The sequence below is a fragment of the Ranitomeya variabilis genome, chromosome 2 (assembly GCF_051348905.1).
Source record: "Ranitomeya variabilis isolate aRanVar5 chromosome 2, aRanVar5.hap1, whole genome shotgun sequence".
NCBI classification, from domain to species: Eukaryota; Metazoa; Chordata; class Amphibia; order Anura; family Dendrobatidae; genus Ranitomeya; species Ranitomeya variabilis.
In genome coordinates this window covers 219,492,535-219,511,975 of record NC_135233.1, presented here as the reverse complement: position 1 = coordinate 219,511,975, position 19,441 = coordinate 219,492,535, and the positions used below count along the sequence as shown (strand labels likewise).

Genomic DNA, 19,441 nt, shown 5'->3' with positions numbered 1-19,441 from the left:
CAGGATCCTGCTGTGATATCGCTGGTCGTTGAACAAAGTTCAATCAGAACTTTATTTGGTCGTCAGACCGGCGTGTATCGTCGTGTTTGACACCAAAAGCAACGATACCAGCGATGTTTTACACTGGTAACCAGGGTAAACATCGGGTTACTAAGCGCAGGGCCGCGCTTAGTAACCCGATGTTTACCCTGGTTACCAGTGTAAAATGTAAAAAAAACAAACTACATACTCACCTTCGCGTCCCCCGGCGTCCGCTTCCCACACTGACTGAGCGCCGTAAAGTGAAAGTGAAAGTACAGCACAGCGGTGACGTCACCGCTCTGCTGTTAGGGCCGGTGCTCAGTCAGTGCAGGAAGCGGACGCCGGGGGACGTGAGTGTAAGTATGTAGTGTTTGTTTTTTTTACATTTTACGCTGGTAACCAGGGTAAACATCGGGTTACTAAGCGCGGCCCTGCGCTTAGTAACCCGATGTTTACCCTGGTTACCCGGGGACCTCGGCATCGTTGGTCGCTGGAGAGCGATCTGTGTGACAGCTCTAATACCAATAAGACTAACGCCAGCTGAACCCACTGATATTGGCGGGTTCGGACAACGCTCAAATGTGTATGGACTGATGATATCATATCTGATTTTGGACCACAGATCCTTTTGTTTTTGGTGAGATAAACCACTTGTAAATAAGTCTGACCGTGACCCTCTCGTAAAGAACATAGGAGGGCTCGGCAAAGTGAGCGTTCCTGTGTTTGGAGGAGTCGGGAGTGTGTAGCGCCCCCACTGCCGCAGGGCCGAGGGGTACCCGGTACCGGGCCTCCGAGTCTCTGCTCTGAGGTTGTCACGGTGGCTAGACCCGGTCCGTCACCCTGCTGAGGGGCGTACAGTAATAGATGTGTATAGATGATGGTGGTGGTGATGCTGTAGTGGTGCGGTGCAGTAAATAACGAGGACACCAGGTTGCAGTCTCTTTACCTCTTTACTGAAGATCTCTGGGTCCTCAGTCCGGAGTCCGGATAACCAGGCTGTGCAAGTCCGGCCGGTCCAATGGCACCTCCAGAGTTCTCTTAACAGGTGGAAATCTGCGCCTTCCTGCTAGCGCTATGTGTTGTGGTCCTTCCCTGCTGTGCTTACGGAAAGTCCCCACAACTGTTGTGTCCGTTTCTTAAGTTCCCTCACAACTCGATTAGATGATGTTCTGCTAATCCTCCGTCCCTCCCTGATGTTACGGTTAGGACGGCACCCGTATGACGGGTAGGCTCGGAGCTCTTCCGGGACCCTAGAGTCGCCCCTCTCCACAAGTTGCCCCCCAAGACTGCATAGGTGATTTAGATGAGACAGCCCGCCTTAGACTGACTGTCCTGCCATTGGTTTAGAGTATTGCTTGAAGCTGAATATTGTAATACTCCCTCGGCGTTCCGGCCGCCGGTTGTGCGCCTCAGTAGGATGTTGCCTCGGTCTTACAGCACGACTCCTACTGGTATTCTCCTTGTTGCTTTGATCTCGTTTCTCACTCAGCACAATCTATCTCGCTTCCAGTCCCTCCTTGGGTACCGCCGCTATACTGAGCAGGCACGGTCCCGTTACGTTCGCTCAAGTTGCCAAGCCTCTGTCAGGATCCCACCCCTGACAGGGACCCTACCGAATCTTCTCCCGCAACACCCTCTGCCACAAGGTGTTGCCTGGTTCCAACCCAGTCAGCTTTCTGATCTAACTTCCTGCCTGACCCCCAGTTTACCCACAATGGTGGGGAGTGGCCTAATGAATAGAACCCTTAGCTCCCCCTGGTGGCCCGGCTGTGAAATTCATTGGTGTCTGTGATACCTGTCCAGATGAACTCCTTCAGTGCCATCAGATGTACTATAGCTCCCCTTAGTGGCGGAACCACAGTACTGCAACGACCAGGACTCTGGGGCGCTGCAAGTGAACATTGTAGCACGAATGACTGGCCAAACTATTGTTTGTCCAACAGCTCTGATCTCTTAAAGGGAACCTGTCACCACGTTTTTGGAAGATGGGATAAAAATAGCGTTAAATAGGGGCAGAGGTGGGCGTTACATTAGTGTGTGTGTTATGCGTTTATTACCCACCTAAGTTGCCGAAATAACTTTGCAAAGTCTCCGTTTTCGCCTGTCAATCAGGCTGGTCAGGTCGCATGGGCGTGGTGTCTTCACCCAGATTTGGCGTAGTTTTCCGTTGGTGGCGTAGTGGTGTGCGCATGCCCAAGGTCCCGAATCCTCTTCCAGGGGATTTAAAATAGCGCGGTGTTCGTTATTGCATTGGTGATCGGTGGGCGCGGCCATCTTCCTTTGGCCGCGCGTGCGCAGAAGCGGCGCTCTGCTGGCCGCGGCTTCAGGAAAATGGCCGCCGCGATATCCATCTGCGCAAGCGCGGCATCGCGGCGGCCATTTTCCTGAAGCCGCGGCCAGCAGAGCGCCGCTTCTGCGCACGCGCGGCCAAAGGAAGATGGCCGCGCCCACCGATCACCAATGCAATAACGAACACCGCGCTATTTTAAATCCCCTGGAAGGGGATTCGGGACCTTGGGCATGCGCACACCACTACGCCACCAACGGAAAACTACGCCAAATCTGGGTGAAGACACCACGCCCATGCGACCTGACCAGCCTGATTGACAGGCGAAAACGGAGACTTTGCAAAGTTATTTCGGCAACTTAGGTGGGTAATAAACGCATAACACACACACTAATGTAACGCCCACCTCTGCCCCTATTTAACGCTATTTTTATCCCATCTTCCAAAAACGTGGTGACAGGTTCCCTTTAAGACTCTTCTACCACATTAGAAGAGACCAATACTGTCATTATGGTTTCAGAGCTACCACAATAAATACTTTTGTGGAGCAACAAATTGATTTTCACAGCGTCAGATTAACAGGATGTGGAACATAACGGGCCTTTAGATTAAATCCCTCATTAATGTAATTACATATAATGGGATTTTAGAAGATGTAGGCCTCAGTTATTTTAGTCCAATATTTTTGCATAGGCTGACAGATCATGTAAATTCCATATTAAAATTAAAGCATTACATAATCCGGGCTTGGCTCTAAAACTTGTTGAAAATCCAGATATTTATGGTTGTTCATAGACGGAGCAGTCCAGCCTGTCTGACCACATATAAATATTCTTCTTGAAAATTTTGACTTAAGGCCAAACTTAAAAATATTTTTGTGAAGTAATTCGACTGGGTTATTTTTTTGTAAAGACATAAGGAAGTTTCAGAAGAAATATTACAAAGGTGACTGTCCCCGAAACGATCATTTGGCTCCCATCTTTTCCTCCCGACCCAATCACATGTATGAAGGTTTGGTTGGAAGGTGCGTGCATGTGTGTGATAAGGAAAATGTAGTAAGGTGCTACTAGACACATCTGTTGCTGACTTATCCACCAGAATAAATTCAATATGCCCAATCACACCTTTCTTCTGCATCATCTATAAGGGGAAAGTTGGAGTCCTTTATACAGATTCTATGGTTCCACTGAATCGGTAGGCTTGGCAAACTTTATTTTTATGTGTGTGGAAACCTTAACACTTTAAATAATTTAAAACTTTTCTATTTAAAACTATAAAATTGAACGTTAAACTTTAAAAAAAGATTTCAAACTTTTGTGGTAGGCTCATAGCAAGTTGGAATAGGTTTCAATTATGGTAAAATGAGAAGTGTGTCCTCTACTCCACTGAAAAAGTAATGGCTACTTTATTTGTTAGCTTTGGTCATTATGATGGATTTTCATAATTTACTGGATACCACTAATGACTTTACCATGACTCTTTTTCACCATACATTTTGGGAGATGGTTGTCATACTTAAAGGGAAGCTATCATCAGAAAATAATAACCTCAAGTTTTTGTGTTATATTGTTAAAAAATTGCATTTTTAATATCATTTAAAAAAAAAAACAAAATTAGCAATTTTTCAATTTTCACACTGGCCACTAAAGTTGTTTAGGCTCATACTTCCTGTCCTTTGAGAAAAAGTTTTCAGCAGGTTCATTATCATAAGAGGCAGGATTACTCTGACAGGGAACACCTCTGTACACAGATGATAACACATGATCCACCAATCGCAATAGGTGACGTCACAGCTCCCCCTCTCTTCACAATGACATCTGCACATGCTCATTAGATACTTCAATACAAGGGAAGGTTAGGGTCTAACCATTGTGGCTATATACATGTATTGTTTCCTGAAACAATAAAGTTAGTGTAAAAAAAAGCCACAGTGGCTGGTGGGAAAGTTGCAAGATTTCTATTTGTTTTACTTTTTAACTCATATTGAGATATGTGAAAAAAATGCTCATGAGATACTTCAATACAGCTGACCCTGCTCCACTTCTCTTCATAATGACCTCTGCACACGCTCATTAGATACTTCAATACAGCCAACCCTGCTCCCCTTCTCTTCACAATGACCTCTGCACATGCTGATTAGATACTTCAATACAAAAGATAGGCTCAGGGTCTGACCATCATGACTATGTACATGTGTTGTTTCCTGAAAAATAGATAGTCTGAAAAGCCTCAGTGGTAGGTGGGAAAATTGCAAGATTTAATTTTTTTTACCTTTGAATTCAAAATGAGATATGTAAACATAAAAAAAATTGCCAAATACATTCGCTCATTACATACTTCAATACACAACATAGGGTCAAGGTCTGACTATTGAGGCTAGGTACATGTGTTGTTTCCTGAAACAGGAAACAGTTATAGACTAAAAAAAGCACAGTGGCAAGCGGGAAAGTTGCAACATGTATATATTTTTATTTTTGATACAGATTGTGATATATAAAAACAGAAAAAAATGTCATGAATAAATCCATTTAACACAAAAACCTAATTTAAACAACAGGTCATTTTCGGATGATCATTTCTTGAGCATTTTACTCTGTAGGTGAGTGCAGAATAGGAGACAGACAGGAGCGCCGCTGTTTGTAGAGTGCCAAATATCTGTTCTCGTTCTTTATAGGAAGGACGTAAAACTCTAAATTGAATCTCATGCTCATTTTTATGGGCAGTGACAGTAATGTGTTATTCCAACTCCATATCTTTTCATTTTATTCGCTCTGTAAGTCACTCAGTCCTAAATTAACCTGTGGCTCGCTGGAACGCTCCATCCCAGAAATGGTCACATAACTTCAGTAATATGAGCTTATCTTCCATCAAGAATAAACACATTTCTGCACAAGTAAACAGTGTGGAATGACAGAGGTCGGGGATCATTTTTCTTTTATAGCCGGCATCCTTGTAATGGAGATACAATGATTTTTGTGTATGACACGGGACGTGTAGCTTGAGCTTGCTCTATAAGGAGAAGTAGGTGATTTCTACAATGTAATTCTCATGACCTGGGAATGAATCGGAAACTCTTCATGGTTGTATGATTAATTGTTACTATTGTTTTTTTAAGGGGTCAAGTCAGAAAACATCAGCAATGTAATGTTCCTGGTGCTGGGGCCATTTTTATTACGGAAATACAGACAAAGAAAATGTAACTTCACCAGTAGAAGGTTCCATCGGAGTTGGATCAGGTTTGTTTCCGGTTGCGTTCTATTTTTTTTAATGGAAACTCGTCTCAGACTTAAAGCAAAGTAGTGCAAGCCACGATTTTCTCCTGTGAATTGGCCCTGTGCCAATCTATTATTAGGTCATTGCTCAGGACAAGTGCTGTCTGATTTACACATGTAAGTGTCTATCTAATTCTCTTTAATGATTTTATGGCCACCAGGGACGTAACTAGAATATGTGCAGTGGTTGCAATTGCATCGGCGCCCCTGAGCCTAAGGGGGTCCTAAAAGGTCCTTTCCGTCCATATGAAGACCATTAATATTAAAGACCTGCAATAATTGGGGGCACTTGATGGAGATTTTGCATTGGGCCCTACGAGCTGCACGTTACACCACCACTGGCCAACGTCTGTGCTCTGCTCGACACCGGACAGTGTTTCCCATACAGGTACGTGATTGGGGCTGTGTGTAAAGAAGGCTATCTGGCTCCTTATTTGAACAGGTAGGGAAGCCCTCCTTTTCCTATGTGTAGGGGGGTTCTCATGTACTTAAATAAGCAGCCAGCCAGTACCCTTTGCACACTGCAATCGTAGTACTAAAAGTGAAGCTTGTTCGGCAAGAGTTGTATGTGAAGGGGGGGTTCTGGACTCCTTTTCTCTTTAGTTAAAGAGATAAACAGAGTAGGTTGGCTGACTCCTTTTTTCATTAGATAAGCAGGACTTCTCCATTAGACAGAGAAGGGGGCTGGCTTAGCTGCAGCAGTGAGCTAGCTGTCTTCACACACTGCAAGCACAAGATCAATAGTAAGGCAGTCTCGCCTAAAATTAAGTAGCTGGAACTGTGCATACAGGGGGCAGGCTGACTGCTTAATTCAGTACTAAAGCTGGCCCCCTTCTCCAATATAGAAAAAGAGAGGAGAGCTGGAGTTGTATGTGAAAGGGGCTGGGTTGACTCCTTTTTTCCTTAGATAAGAGCAGGACTTTTTTTCTATCAGGTAGAGAAGGGGGCTGGCTGACTCCTTTTTTCCTTAGATAAGAGCAGGACTCTTTCTCTAATAGATAGAGAAGGGGGCTGTGTGACTCATTTTTTCCTTAGATAAGAGCAGGACTCTTTCTCTAATAGATAGAGAAGGGGGCTGACTGACTCCTTTTTTCCTTAAATAAGAGCAGGACTCTTTCTCTAATAGGTAGAGAAGGGGGCTGGCTTGGCTGCAGCAGTCAGCTGGCTTTCTTCACACACTGCAAGGACAAAATCAAAAATAAGGCAGTTGGGGCAGAAAATGGAGCGACCAGAGCCTTTCATACACTGAAAGCTGAAGAATAAAAGTGAGACTGTCGGGGGTCTAAAATGGAGAGGCTAATGGAAGAAAGGCTCACTTGGGTAAATAGGATGATATTAGTGAGATTTAGTATTAGAAGATAATTTATGTAGGATTTGCCTGAAAACGCATATAACAATGAAAGGCTGTATATGCTTGTATATAGACATGTTTCTATACAGACATGATATCTATGCTCCCGGCAGAGATGACGTAGGCTTACCGCCAACTGACATTGACTCAATAAGTGCTGGAATAATGGATCGTCACGATAGGAGGATTATGTTACCTTCGTGTCGATCTGTTTCCAGTTGGCATAATAAAATCATTATTTGGTCTTGTTTGACCGCAGTGATAGCATTTACCAAATGGGATTAGTCAGCTTAATAAAACGCCTAATAATGGAGTGAGTCGGAAATGAAAGGTTAAACCCACCAGAGAGACGGAATTAATCATCCACATCGCACGTTGTACCCCAGGGCACTATCGCACGGGAAGATAAATTAATAGAAACAAGCGCAGATCAAGGATAGGACTTTCTTATTCGAGGGTGAAATTGCACACAGACCTAATACTTCTCACAATCCAGAGAATGATTCTATTGTATCCAGTTTAAGCATAATGCTAAACACATTGGGCGAAATAAATCTGCAACAGTTCACGCTTTCCTACCCCGAGAATTCAGTGCAAGTAAGATGTATCAGCCCCAGCTCTCATACTATTAGGTATGTTCTGGATGGAAACAATATTATAGGCGTTATCCAGGTCCCCGGGATAAGTCATCAAGTGCTAAGTCTTGGATTGGTGGAGGGGGTCTCACACCTGCCCCCTGAATAGGAAAAAAAGGGCTGTAGATGGCAGCAGGCACAAAGCATCGTAAGGGGCTGCGGTGTCCCGCCAAAGCAGTTTTCTAGTATCAGACCCCAATGATCTCATACAGATAACTTATCCCACTGATACGTCATCAACTGTTAAGTCCTGCACAATCCCTTTATATTCATTAAAAGCAAACAGACACCGATAAAATTGTGAGAAACGGATGCTCAACGCATATTAGAAAGTTGCAGAATTCTATATGATGATTAAACGGTATCCCACTGCATTTCTCTCAAGAACTGGGCTCCATTGCGCACCACTGTAAATTCATTTGTTCAGGAGTTCTGAAAATTGTCAAACCCACTTACTTTACTCACATACTGTACATAGCTCTATTAGAATCCCAGAGTGTCTATCAGCCATATCCTCCTTCTTCCCCTCTCGCTTTCTCAAACTCAATGTGGACAAATCTGAACTCATCATCTTTCCTCCATCTCATAGATCTTTCATATCTGACCTATCTATCGCAATTAATGACATCACGCTTTCCCCCGTACCGGAAGTCCGCTGCCTCGGAGTAACCCTTGACTCTGCCCTGTCCTTCACACAGCACATCCAAAGCTCTCTCCACCTCCTGTCACCTCCAGCTCAAAAATATCTCCAGAATCTGTCCTTTCCTCAACCATCAATCTACTAAAATGCTTGTGCATGCCCTCATCATCTCCCTCCTTGACTACTGCAACATCATCTCTCTCCTCGCTACGCCTCCACTTCCCCTCTCTGCAAATCTCTTCACTGGCTCCCATTCCCTCAGTGTATCCAGTTCAAATTACTAATACTGACCTACAAAGCCATCCATAACCTGTCTCCTCCATATATCTCTGAACTAATCTCCCGATATCTTCCCTCACGTAATCTCCGGTCCTCCCAAGACCTCCTTCTCTCCTCCACACTTATCCGCTCCTCATCCAACCGCCTACAAGACTTCTCCAGAATATCCCCCATCTTCTGGTATTCTTTGCCCCAAAACATCCGACTATCAACCACATTCGGATCCTTCAGACAGAACCTGAAAACCCACCTCTTCAGGAAAGCCTACAGCCTGCACAGACACCGCTGCCTCCTCACCACTACTGAAGCTACCGCCTCACCAACACCGATGCTTCTACAACCCTCAACCTATTGTCTCCATCCCCACCATCCTGCAGAATGTAAGCCCGCAAGGGCAGGGTCCTCGCCCCTCTATATCAGTCTCTCATTATTAGTTTGCTTACTGTAAGTGATATCTGTAATTTGTATGTAACCCGTTCTCATGTACAGCATCATGGAATCAATGGTGCTATATAAATAAATAATAATAATAATATTAATACCACAGACATTATCGGCACTGTCCCTATCAGTATGTTTTTGTAGTGTGGGAGGAAAGAGGAGAATCAAGAAGAAACCCACGAAAACACAGGGAGAACATACAAACTCCAGTCCCCACTCATCCCAAACCTTACTAGTCTTCATCCTAATCTTAACCCATCTCTTCAGCCTATCACTAACAACTGGCGTCTTCCCCTCATGCTTTAAACATGCTCCAATTACACCCATCCTCAAAAAGCCCTCTCTTGACCCATCTTCTGTGTCTACCTATCGCCCCATCTCACTTCTCCCCTATGCCTCAAAACTACTGGAACAACACGTCCGTTTCGAACTGTCCTCTCACCTCTCTTCCTGCTCCCTCTTCGACCACTTACAATCTGGTTTCTACTGAAACTGCCCTTACTAAAGTCACCAAGTGACGCTACTCTGTCCTCCTCCTCTTAGACCTGTCCTCTGCCTTTGACACAGTTGACCACCCCCTATTACTACAGACCCTCTCATCTCTTGACATCAGACTCGGCCCTATCTTGGATCTCGTCATACCTTACAGACCGGATACTCAGCGTCTCCCACTCACACACCACCTTTTCACCTCGCCCCCTATCTGTCGGTGTCCCCCAAGGTTCAGTTTTAGGACCCCTGCTCTTCTCCATCGACATCTTTGGCCAGGGGCAGCTCATAGAGTCCTACGGCTTTCAGTACCACCTCTATGCTGATGATACACAGATCTACCTCTCTGGACATGATATCACCTCCCTAATAACCAGAATCCCACAATGTCTGTCCCCTATTTCATCCTTTTTCTCTGCTAGATTTCTAAAACTTAACATAGACAAAACAGAATTCATCATCTTTCCCCCATCTCACTCGACTCTCCCAACAGACCTATCCATTAAAGTCAATGGCTGCTCACTCTCCCCAGTCCCACAAGCTCGCTGCCTTGGGGTAAACCTTGACTCTGACCTCTCCTTCAAACCACATATCCAAGCTCTTTCCACTTCCTGCCGACTCCAACTCAAAAATATTTCTCAATTACATACATTTCTCAACCAAGAATCTACAAAAACCCTAGCCCATGCCCTCATCATCTCCCACCTTGAGTACTGCAACCTCCTGCTCTGTGGCCTCACCTCAAACACTCTCGCACCCCTCCAATCTATTCTAAACTCTGCTGCCCGACTAATCCACCTGTCCCCCCGCTATTCCCCAGCCTCTCCCCTCTGTCAATCCCTTCACTGGCTCCCTATTGCCCAGAGACTCCAGTACAAAACCATAACCATGACATACAAATCCATCCACAACCTGTCTCCTCCATACATCTGTGACCTCGTCTCCCGGAACTTACCTACACGCAACCTCGGATCCTCACAAGATCTCCTTCTCTACTCTTCTCTTATCTCTTCTCACAATTACATACAAGCTTTTTCCCTACTCTGGAACTCTCTACCACAACATATCAGACTCTCACCTACCATCGAAACCTTCAAAAAGAACCTGAACACCCACCTCTTCCGACAAGCCTACAACCTGCAGTAACCCTCATTCCACCAAAGCGTTGCACTACCAGCTCTCCGTCACCTACTGTATCCTCACTCATCCCTTGTAGATTGTGAGCCCTCGCGGGCAGGGTCCTCTCTCCTTACGTACCAATCACTGACTTGTTCTGTTCAAGATTATTGTACTTGTTTTTATTATGTATACCCCTCCTCACATGTAAAGTGCCATGGAATTAATGGCACGATAATAAATACTTCTTGCAGATGTTGTCATTGGTGGGATTTGAACTCCGGACCCCAGCTTTGTAAGCAACTCTTCAAACTTCTTCCTTTACAAATAATTTGTAGCCATATCTCATTTCCCGTTTGGCGCACATCAGGTTTGGTTCTTGAGTTGTGTAACCTGCCTCTATCACATATATGTTGTTTCCTAGGAATGCGCCATAAATAAACAAGATGGGAATATCCCTTTAAACTTTATTTATATAAAAGAGGAAAATGCCTTTAAGGCTAGAAAAGAGATTACATTGCTGAAAGTTGAAGCGGCATCTGCAGCACCTTTTCGTCCTGACCTCTAGTCTTTGCAAACCCCCTAGCGGGATCGGGATCGACATGCTGGACAAGTGCAAGAATCTGAGTGTGACAGCAGCCATGAAATTATCCAAAAGCATTGACTTAGCTCAGATAGGCAGGGGTGCAGTCATAGAAGTCATACCCGGACCCTTTTGCCCCACCACCCCATGGTGGTGACTGGACAAAGTCTTTCCCTATATTCTGGTTATTTTAGACTGTAAGTATTTCTGTCTTTGCAAACCGCATACCATGTTCCTTTCTTACACTTCAGCAATGAAAAAGTATAGGATTAAAGGCTGCAAACGCAGATGGAATAGACTGCATCGCCACAAGGGTGTTGTACGCCATTGATTTAAGTGGAGAACTAATGCTATAACTTGGCAGGTGGCTAGAAAAAGTATATTGGTATCAGCCCTGCGCATTACTGTGAGCACTGACTGGTTTATTCCATTGAGGCCCTGATATGGGCCAATTCATATATTAGGGAATTGCACTATAAGCGATTCTATAACGCAGCATTATCATTATCAAATCTGTTGGCGCATAGAATATTCCCTGTATTATCCCCAATCAATAAATCCAGGCTGTCAATAATGGCGTCTGCAGAGCATTTGCTTGGTCCAGGACCTGCAGGCTCACTGTCTCAAGAATAGCTCTGCAAAGCAGATTTGTGGCTAGGCTTTCATCACCTGGGGTAAAACTTCAGTATCGAAACTGAAATACACTGACCAAGGCAGAGGGGCACCCCAGGTACTGAATACACGCAGATGCCATTCTCTGCAAAGTGGGTAAAAGAAGAGATCCCTATAATGCTAATACTTTAAAGAGGACATGTCACTATCTAAATAAAAGAGTTAGCTATTTTGTAAAAACCCCTGAGCTCTCCTGATTCTGTTGCTCTTTTCAGTTTTCTTCTGCATCGCTCCTTTGCAGAGATATTCACACTTGTTACTATTGGAGGGCAGAATGTGAAATCTCTGCTTGGAACACAACTGGACGCTTCTTCAGAGTCTTCTCTGGGGGCATGTGCTTTCATCCCTCCCTCCTAAATGGTGCCAATCACAGCTCAGCAACCTCTAAGACTTGCTAGATCAGCTGTAGAGCTGTGATTGGAGGCATCTGGAAAGGAGGAGTGAAGGTGCATGCCCCCAGAGAAGACTCTGAAGAAACACTCAGTTGGTCTGTAAGCAGAGATTTTAAATAGAAAAAACTCATGTGAATATCTCATTAATGGAGCGACACAGAATAAAATAGATGGGCACCCCAGGTACTGAATACACGCAGATGACATTCTCTGCAAAGCGGGGAAAAGAAGAGACCCCCTATAATACTATTATTTTAAAGAGGACATGTCACTATCTAAATAAATGAGTTAGCTATTTTGTAAAAACCCCTGAGCTCTCCTGATTCCCCGTTTTCTTCTGAATCGCTCCTTTGCAGAGATATTCACATTTGTTACTTTTGGTGGGCAGAATGTGAAATCTCTGCTTGAAACACAACTGGACATTTCTTCAGAGTCTTCTCTGGGGAAGGGGGGTGCTTTCATCCCTCCCTCCTAAATGGTGCCAATCACAGCTCAGCAACCTCTAAGACTGCTAGATCAGCTGCCGAACTGTGATTGGAGGCATTTGGGAGGGAGGAATGAAGGTGCATGCCCCCAGAGAAGACTCTGAAGAAACACTCAGTTGGTCTGTAAGCAGAGATTTCACATAGAAGAAACTCATGTGAATATCTCAATAATGGAGTGACACAGAATAAAATAGAAAACAGTGACAGAATCAGGGGAGCTCAGGGATTTTGACAAGGTATTTAACTCCATTATTTGATCAAGTGCCAGGCCCTTTTTAAGCAATTGCTTAATACAGTTTCCTAATTTAATAAATATAGAGAATATAGATATGCCAAAAGGTAGAATTGGTTGGATCCCTACTCATCCCAGATGGAGAACTCTGGCTCTCTATCAAAGTCAATGATAGATATACGAGATGGTTACCATGCCTGGACACATCTTCAACTTACAGCCATCAGACAAGCACATGATGAGAGGGTTGTCCTCATTGGATTTTTTGTAAAAAAAAAATGGTGGAAAGGGCACAAAACCATAATTGATATTTATTCAGTCATCACTTTAAAAAGAAATAAAAAAATAAAAATGAGCACATGTTTAAAGAATATACACTACCGTTAAAAAGTTTAGGGCCACTTAGAAATTTCCTTATTTTTGAAAGAAAAGCACAGTTTTTTCCAATGAAGCTAACATTAAATGATTCAGAAATACACTCTTTACATTGTTAATGTGGTAAATGACTATTTTAGCCGCAAACGTCTGGTTTGTAATGCAATATCCTCATAGGTGTATAGTGGCCCATTTCCAACAACCATCACTCCAGTGTTCTTATGGTACTTTGTGTTTGCTAACTGTGTAAGAAGGCTAATGGATGGTTAGAATACCCTTGAAAACCCTTAAGCAAGTATGTTAGCACAGCTGAAAACAGCTTGGCTGATTAAAGAACCTATAAACCTGACCTTCCTTTGAGCTAGTTGAGAATCTGGAGCATTACATTTGCTGGTTCCATTAAACTTTCAAAATGGCCAGAAAAAAAGAACGTTCATGTGAAAGTCGACAGTCTATTCTTGTTCTTAGAAATGAAGGCTATTCCATGAGAGAAATTTCCAACAACTGAAGATTTCCTACAATGGTGTGTACTACTCCCTTCAGAGGAGAGCACAAACAGGCTCTAACCAGAGTAGAAAGAGAAGTGGGAGAAATTGATGCCTCATAGGTCTTCAACTGGCAGCTTCATTAAATAGTATATGCAAAACGCCAGTGTCAACGTCTACAGTGAAGAGGCGACTCCGGGATGCTGGCCTTCAGGGCAGAGTGGCAAAGAAAAAGCCATATCTGAGACTGGCTAATAAAAGGAAAAGATTAATATGGGCAAAAGAACACAGACATTGGACAGAGGAAGATTGGAAAAAAGTGTTATGGGCAGACGAATCCAAGTTTGAGGTGCTTGGATCACACAGAAGAACATTTATGAGACACAGAACAACTGAAAAGATGCTGGAAGAGTGTCTGACGCCATCTGTCAAGCATGGTGGAGGCAATGTGATGGTCTGGGGTTGCTTTGGTGCTGGTAAAGTGGGAGATTTGTACAAGGTAAAAGGGATTTTGAATAAGGAAGGCTATCACTCCATTTTGCAACGCCATGCCATACCCTGTGGACAGCGCTTGATTGGAGCCAATTTCACCCTACAACAGGACAATGACCCAAAGCACACCTCCAATCTATGAAGAACTATTTAGGGAAGAAGCAGGCAGCTGGTATTCTTTCTGTAATGGAGTGGCCAGTGCAGTCACCAGATCTCAACCCCATTGAGCTGTTGTGGGAGCAGCTTGGCCGTATGGTGCAAAAAGTGCTCATCAAGCCAAACCAACTTGTGGGAGGGGCTTCTGGAAGCATGGGGGGAAATTTCTCCAGATTACCTCAGCAAATTAACTGCTAGAATGCCAAAGGTCTGCAATGCTGGAATTGCTGCAAAGGGAGCATTCTTTGACGAAAGCAAAGTTTGAAGGAGAAAATTATTATTTCAAATAAAAATCTTTTTTTCGAACCTTGTCAATGTCCGGACTAGATTTTCCATTCATTTGGCAACTCATTTGATTAATAAAAGTATGAGTTTTCATGGAAAACACAAAATTGTCTGGGCGACCCTAAACTTTTTAATGGTATTGTAATTACGCAAGTGGTAAACCCCTTTAAACTTATCTAGATGAAGACTAATCTGAAGAGGCTCCAAACAAGAGCTTCACTTTATCTTATGATACCTTATGCTTAGCTTATTGACAGCTGAGCATACATCTGAACAGTAAAAGGTGTTTACATTCATACTCTCGTCTACTTCTACCTCATTCATAGCCTTGTACCCTCTTCTACGTCTGCCCGTTCATACCTTTGCTACTTCTACCCCTTCATACCCTTTCTATTTCTACCTTCTTCATACCACCTTCGTACCCCTTTTGACTTCTACCCCCTTAGTACCCTCTTCTACTTCTACTCCTTCATACCTTCTTCTACTCCCTTCATACCCTTTCTACTTATACCCTCTTCTACCCCTCCATACACTCTTCACGTTCTAACCCCTTCATACCCTTTCTACCTCTACCCCCTGCATACCCCCTTCTACTTCTACCCTCTTCTACTTCTACCCCCTCCATACCTTCTTCTTCTTGGATGTTGTGCTTCTTATCAATATACTTATCTGACCATAGTTCTTCTGTGGTCATATTTCTTGACTTCTGGAAAAGATTCAGTTTTCTGTCCGAGCCCTGTCTCTAAATGCCCTATATAAGGTAGAGAGGCACACCACTGACATTCAGAAGCATCTCCTCACCATGGAGCGGTGACCCTGGCCAATACTCGATCCTAATTTGGACAGGCGGAATCTAAATTGTGGCACGCCACCTAGAAACTCATCATCTCAATGAGGCCAAAGAGCCATTTTAATAGGGCTTTTAACATATATAAACAAAGCCGATTTACTGCCTATAGTTTCAAGTTGCAAGACCTATAGGTTAGCTACAAAGCTAATAAAACTGATTATAATTCTCACATGGGCTTTAGAGATCAAGTCAAAATATTCAAAACTGGAGGTGATATTCAGATTTCTGGGCAATACGTGCTTCAGTCTACAAGCCACTTATCCAAACGTGACAGCCCTTATGTCATGTGCAAACCAGACACCAGTAGCGGGGATTCTGCCATAATTCCAACTCAAGATGGACCAGATTTTAACCTTTATTTCTTTAAATAAAAGGAATATGAAAATAATTCCACCAGAAGTCAACACAAAAAGACCCAGAATAATACACTGTATTTTGTGCGCAAATAACAAATACTAAACTGGTAAAAATAGTAATAATAATCACAATAATAAGTAGAAAAACTCAGAGGAGAAGAAAAAGATGAAGAAGAAGTAGAAGAACAGGAATAATAAGAATAAGGAAAGGAAAAAGAAGAAACAGAAGAAGAGGAATAATATGAAATATTAAAAAGGGAGAAGATGAAAATGAAAAGAGGAAGAAGAAGGAGGAGGATAAGATGAAGAATGAGAAGAAAATAATAATGAGAAGTAGAAGAAGAATAAGAAGAGGAAAAAAGGAGGAAGAAGAAGAGGAGGAATAATAATACGAATAAGGAGAAAACGAAGAAGGAGAAGATGCAGAAAATGAAGAAGAGGAAGAAGGGGAAAAAGGATAAGCAGAAGATAAGAAGGAAGAGGAGAATAAGAAAGGAATAAGAAGAAGAGGAAAAAGGGAGGAAGAAGAAGAAAACGAAGAGGAATAATAATACAAGGAAGAAAAAGGAGAAGAAAAGAATGAAGAAGGAAAAGAAGAATAATGAGAAGAAAATAATAATAAGGAGGAGGAATGACAGTAAAGAGAAAAGGAAAAGAAGATGATGCTTCTATAACTATTATTAGGTCATAGAAAACAGCCGTAAAAGAAGGCGCAGACAAATGCCGATTTGTGCCAAACTGAAGAACATTGACAACATTTTTTTAGCTTATTCTATAAAGATGCCAAGTTTTAGGAAACAGGGCACAGATGAAGTCAGCACCTTAGAGCACAACCCCTGCAAGGGTTCCTATTACTGCTCCTTGAGAAGCAATGAGGCACCATACCGCCCCCGGACGCATTGCTAAGCCTTGATGCTTCCATGTTATAGCACTATGACAAGGGCAACCGCAAGTTAATATCAGCCAAAGTTTTTGAAAAAGTTTTCCACTTAGATTTTCGGATCTGTTCAGGAAAAATACAGCTGAGCGCAACATGGAAGGATTATATCTCCAAGGGTCCCAGCGAGATAAAAAAAAATTAAGAAAATCAGATTATTTCCCCCCATGGGAGCAGCCTGGGAAATGAACATATGCAGTGCAATATGTAACAGCAAATATTACTGCGTTATGCAATAAGCACACCAGGGGTCATCCATCTTTTCCAGCCTCCGGAGCAGATTTGTATCACTGTAAGGCTACATTCACACATCCGTGAGACACATCCATGTGTTGTCCACTTTTTTCTCGGACGGCACATGGACCCATAGAGTTTCATTGATCCATACACACAACCATATCCTCATCTGTTTTTGCAGATCAGACTCGGCCATTAAACATGGATAAAAAATGAAAGCCAGACCTTGTACATCCATGTTCCATCCATTTTTCATCCATTTCTGACCCATTAAGGGGGTTTTCTAGGTATTCAATAGGCAATTGCTCATCGTGCAATTCCCTAAATATGCCAAATAGTTCCAAAATGATGAATGCACGTACATATATATTTGTTTTAGATCATAAGCTGTCTTGGTTGTCAATTGTATCGTTATATTATTATGTTCACACTATGATGGGTGTTTATGCCAGCTCTGTTTTGTAACTGAATACTGGTGAATTCCTATGGACCCAAATGACTTTAATTGGGATCCGTCTTGGTTCTGATACTGTAAATGTGCAAAAAAAAATAAAAAATGCTGCAGACAATATTATTTTTGCTGTAAAAAAACATTGAGTCTTGTGCCGCACCATGAAGAACGACGCATTACTTAAGTGCAATAATATTAGAGCTGATGAAATAATAATAATTACACCAATATCAGAGGTAGCAGAAAATAATAAAAATAATGATAAATAATAAAGACACTGCTATTAGAGCTAATAAAAAAAATACAATAATAATGCAATAATAAAAAAAAAAAATTAGACTATTTCATATTATTGCATTATGCTACTTAACATATAATAACAGCGATAGTAATCATAGTAAAATAATAATAAATAGATGAATAATTGAAATAATAATGCGCAATAAAGAAATGCACAAGGCTACTATTAACATTGGTAATTAAAATAAGAATAATAAAGATAAAAACAATTAGGATAATATGCAATAATAGTAAATTAAGAAAATAGATACATAAATACTACTACTAATAATAAATACGATAATAATAATAATAATAATACAATAATTAAAAATAATAAATAATATTAAAATAAATAAATAATATGACAATAAATAAATATTAAAATAAATATAATAATAATAAATTACAAACTAAAATAAATTCAATAATAATAATAATAATAAAATACTAAATAATAATAAAATAAATACATAATAATACTAGTAATAATAATAATAATAATAATAATAATAATAATAAATAAAATAATCATAATAATACATAAAATAAATAATAATAATACTTTACATTATTTTAGGTGCAATGATTGTAATGGATAGGGGATAATTTTCCCCAACACCGCCAAAGCTTTAGGGTTTTCTATAAGCCATTTCTGAGTACACAATTAGGCGCTCCCCTTACCTTGAGATGGGTGCTGGTAAGGTAGCCCCCCTTCTATCCTGGCATCTGTCAGTTGCTGTATTAGTCCAAGCACAGGACAACTCCTGTTCAGAGAGCTTAAAATCCTAAAGAGCTTGTGTAGAGGGTCTTCTAGCTCCAGAGCAGGGCCATTTAGAAGGGGCGAGTGTGGAGTGCAGGGCTGCATGTAGCTGGACTGCTGCACTTGTGTGGCTGACAGGAGCTGTTACTTGTGCACTGGGAGCTGCAGGGAGGAGGAGGAGGAGGAGGAGGAGGAGGACAGGGTGTATCACACACAGGGGCTGGCACACACATCACTAAATCTCAGCACTCGCTTTCTCGGCTCCGAGCGTTTTTGGCAACAAAAAAATGTCTGATTGTTCTTTAGACCTGATTATTAGGCTCTGTGCACACAGTCAGGATCTGCACCGGAAAATTGTGCAGCGATGTGATGGCAGGAAGCACGCTGCGTATAATAGGCACGTTTTTGTTGCGCTTTTTTTTTTTACATACGTTTTTGGTGCAGATTTTTCCTCACTCATTATTATGGGGGAAAAACGCTGAGGGTATGTGCCCACGATCAGTAATTGCTGCGTATTATGTAGCGTCCGACCTGCAGCGGGCAGATGTTACAGCATAGCGGATAATCCCATGCCCACTGTGCGTCCACAGACTGACACGCGGCGCATCTTTCCAGACCACAAATCTCCGCAAGAGGAATTTCACCCAAAGAATGCATTGGACAGGGTGAATCTGTACGGTTCAATGAACATATGCGGATTCACCTGCATTCAATAGACGCGTTTTTGGCGTGCTAGATTTGTCTCTTGTGCATGCTGATAAAGTTTAGTGATCAAAAAAACTCCTATAGTTTTTGGTGTGTTTTTTTACCACCCAATCATTTCAATGGGTGAAAAAATGAAAAAACACTGAAAGAAGTGACATACTCCACTGTGCAAAAA

At 42.3% G+C, this 19,441-nt stretch overlaps 1 protein-coding gene and 1 long non-coding RNA gene across 3 annotated transcripts in view; one reads left to right on the top strand and one right to left on the bottom strand.

Annotated features, from left to right (window-relative positions):
* Positions 1 to 5,854, top strand: part of LOC143809260 (uncharacterized) — a 29,029-nt gene extending 23,175 nt beyond the window's left edge. The window contains exons 3-4 of one of the 2 annotated variants that reach the window (XR_013222187.1): positions 5,424 to 5,544; positions 5,742 to 5,854. This is a non-coding gene — a long non-coding RNA (uncharacterized LOC143809260). Of the gene's footprint in view, positions 1 to 5,423; positions 5,653 to 5,741 lie in introns of those variants that run through there. The other variant, XR_013222186.1, reaches the window with a different exon arrangement.
* AVPR2 (arginine vasopressin receptor 2) overlaps positions 1 to 18,772 on the bottom strand; it is a 109,809-nt gene extending 91,037 nt beyond the window's left edge. Inside the window, exon 1 of the mRNA XM_077283643.1 lies at positions 18,483 to 18,772. The gene's annotated coding sequence lies outside the window, so the exon portion shown is untranslated. The remainder of the gene's footprint in view (positions 1 to 18,482) is intronic.
* Positions 18,773 to 19,441: the final 669 nt, after the last annotated feature.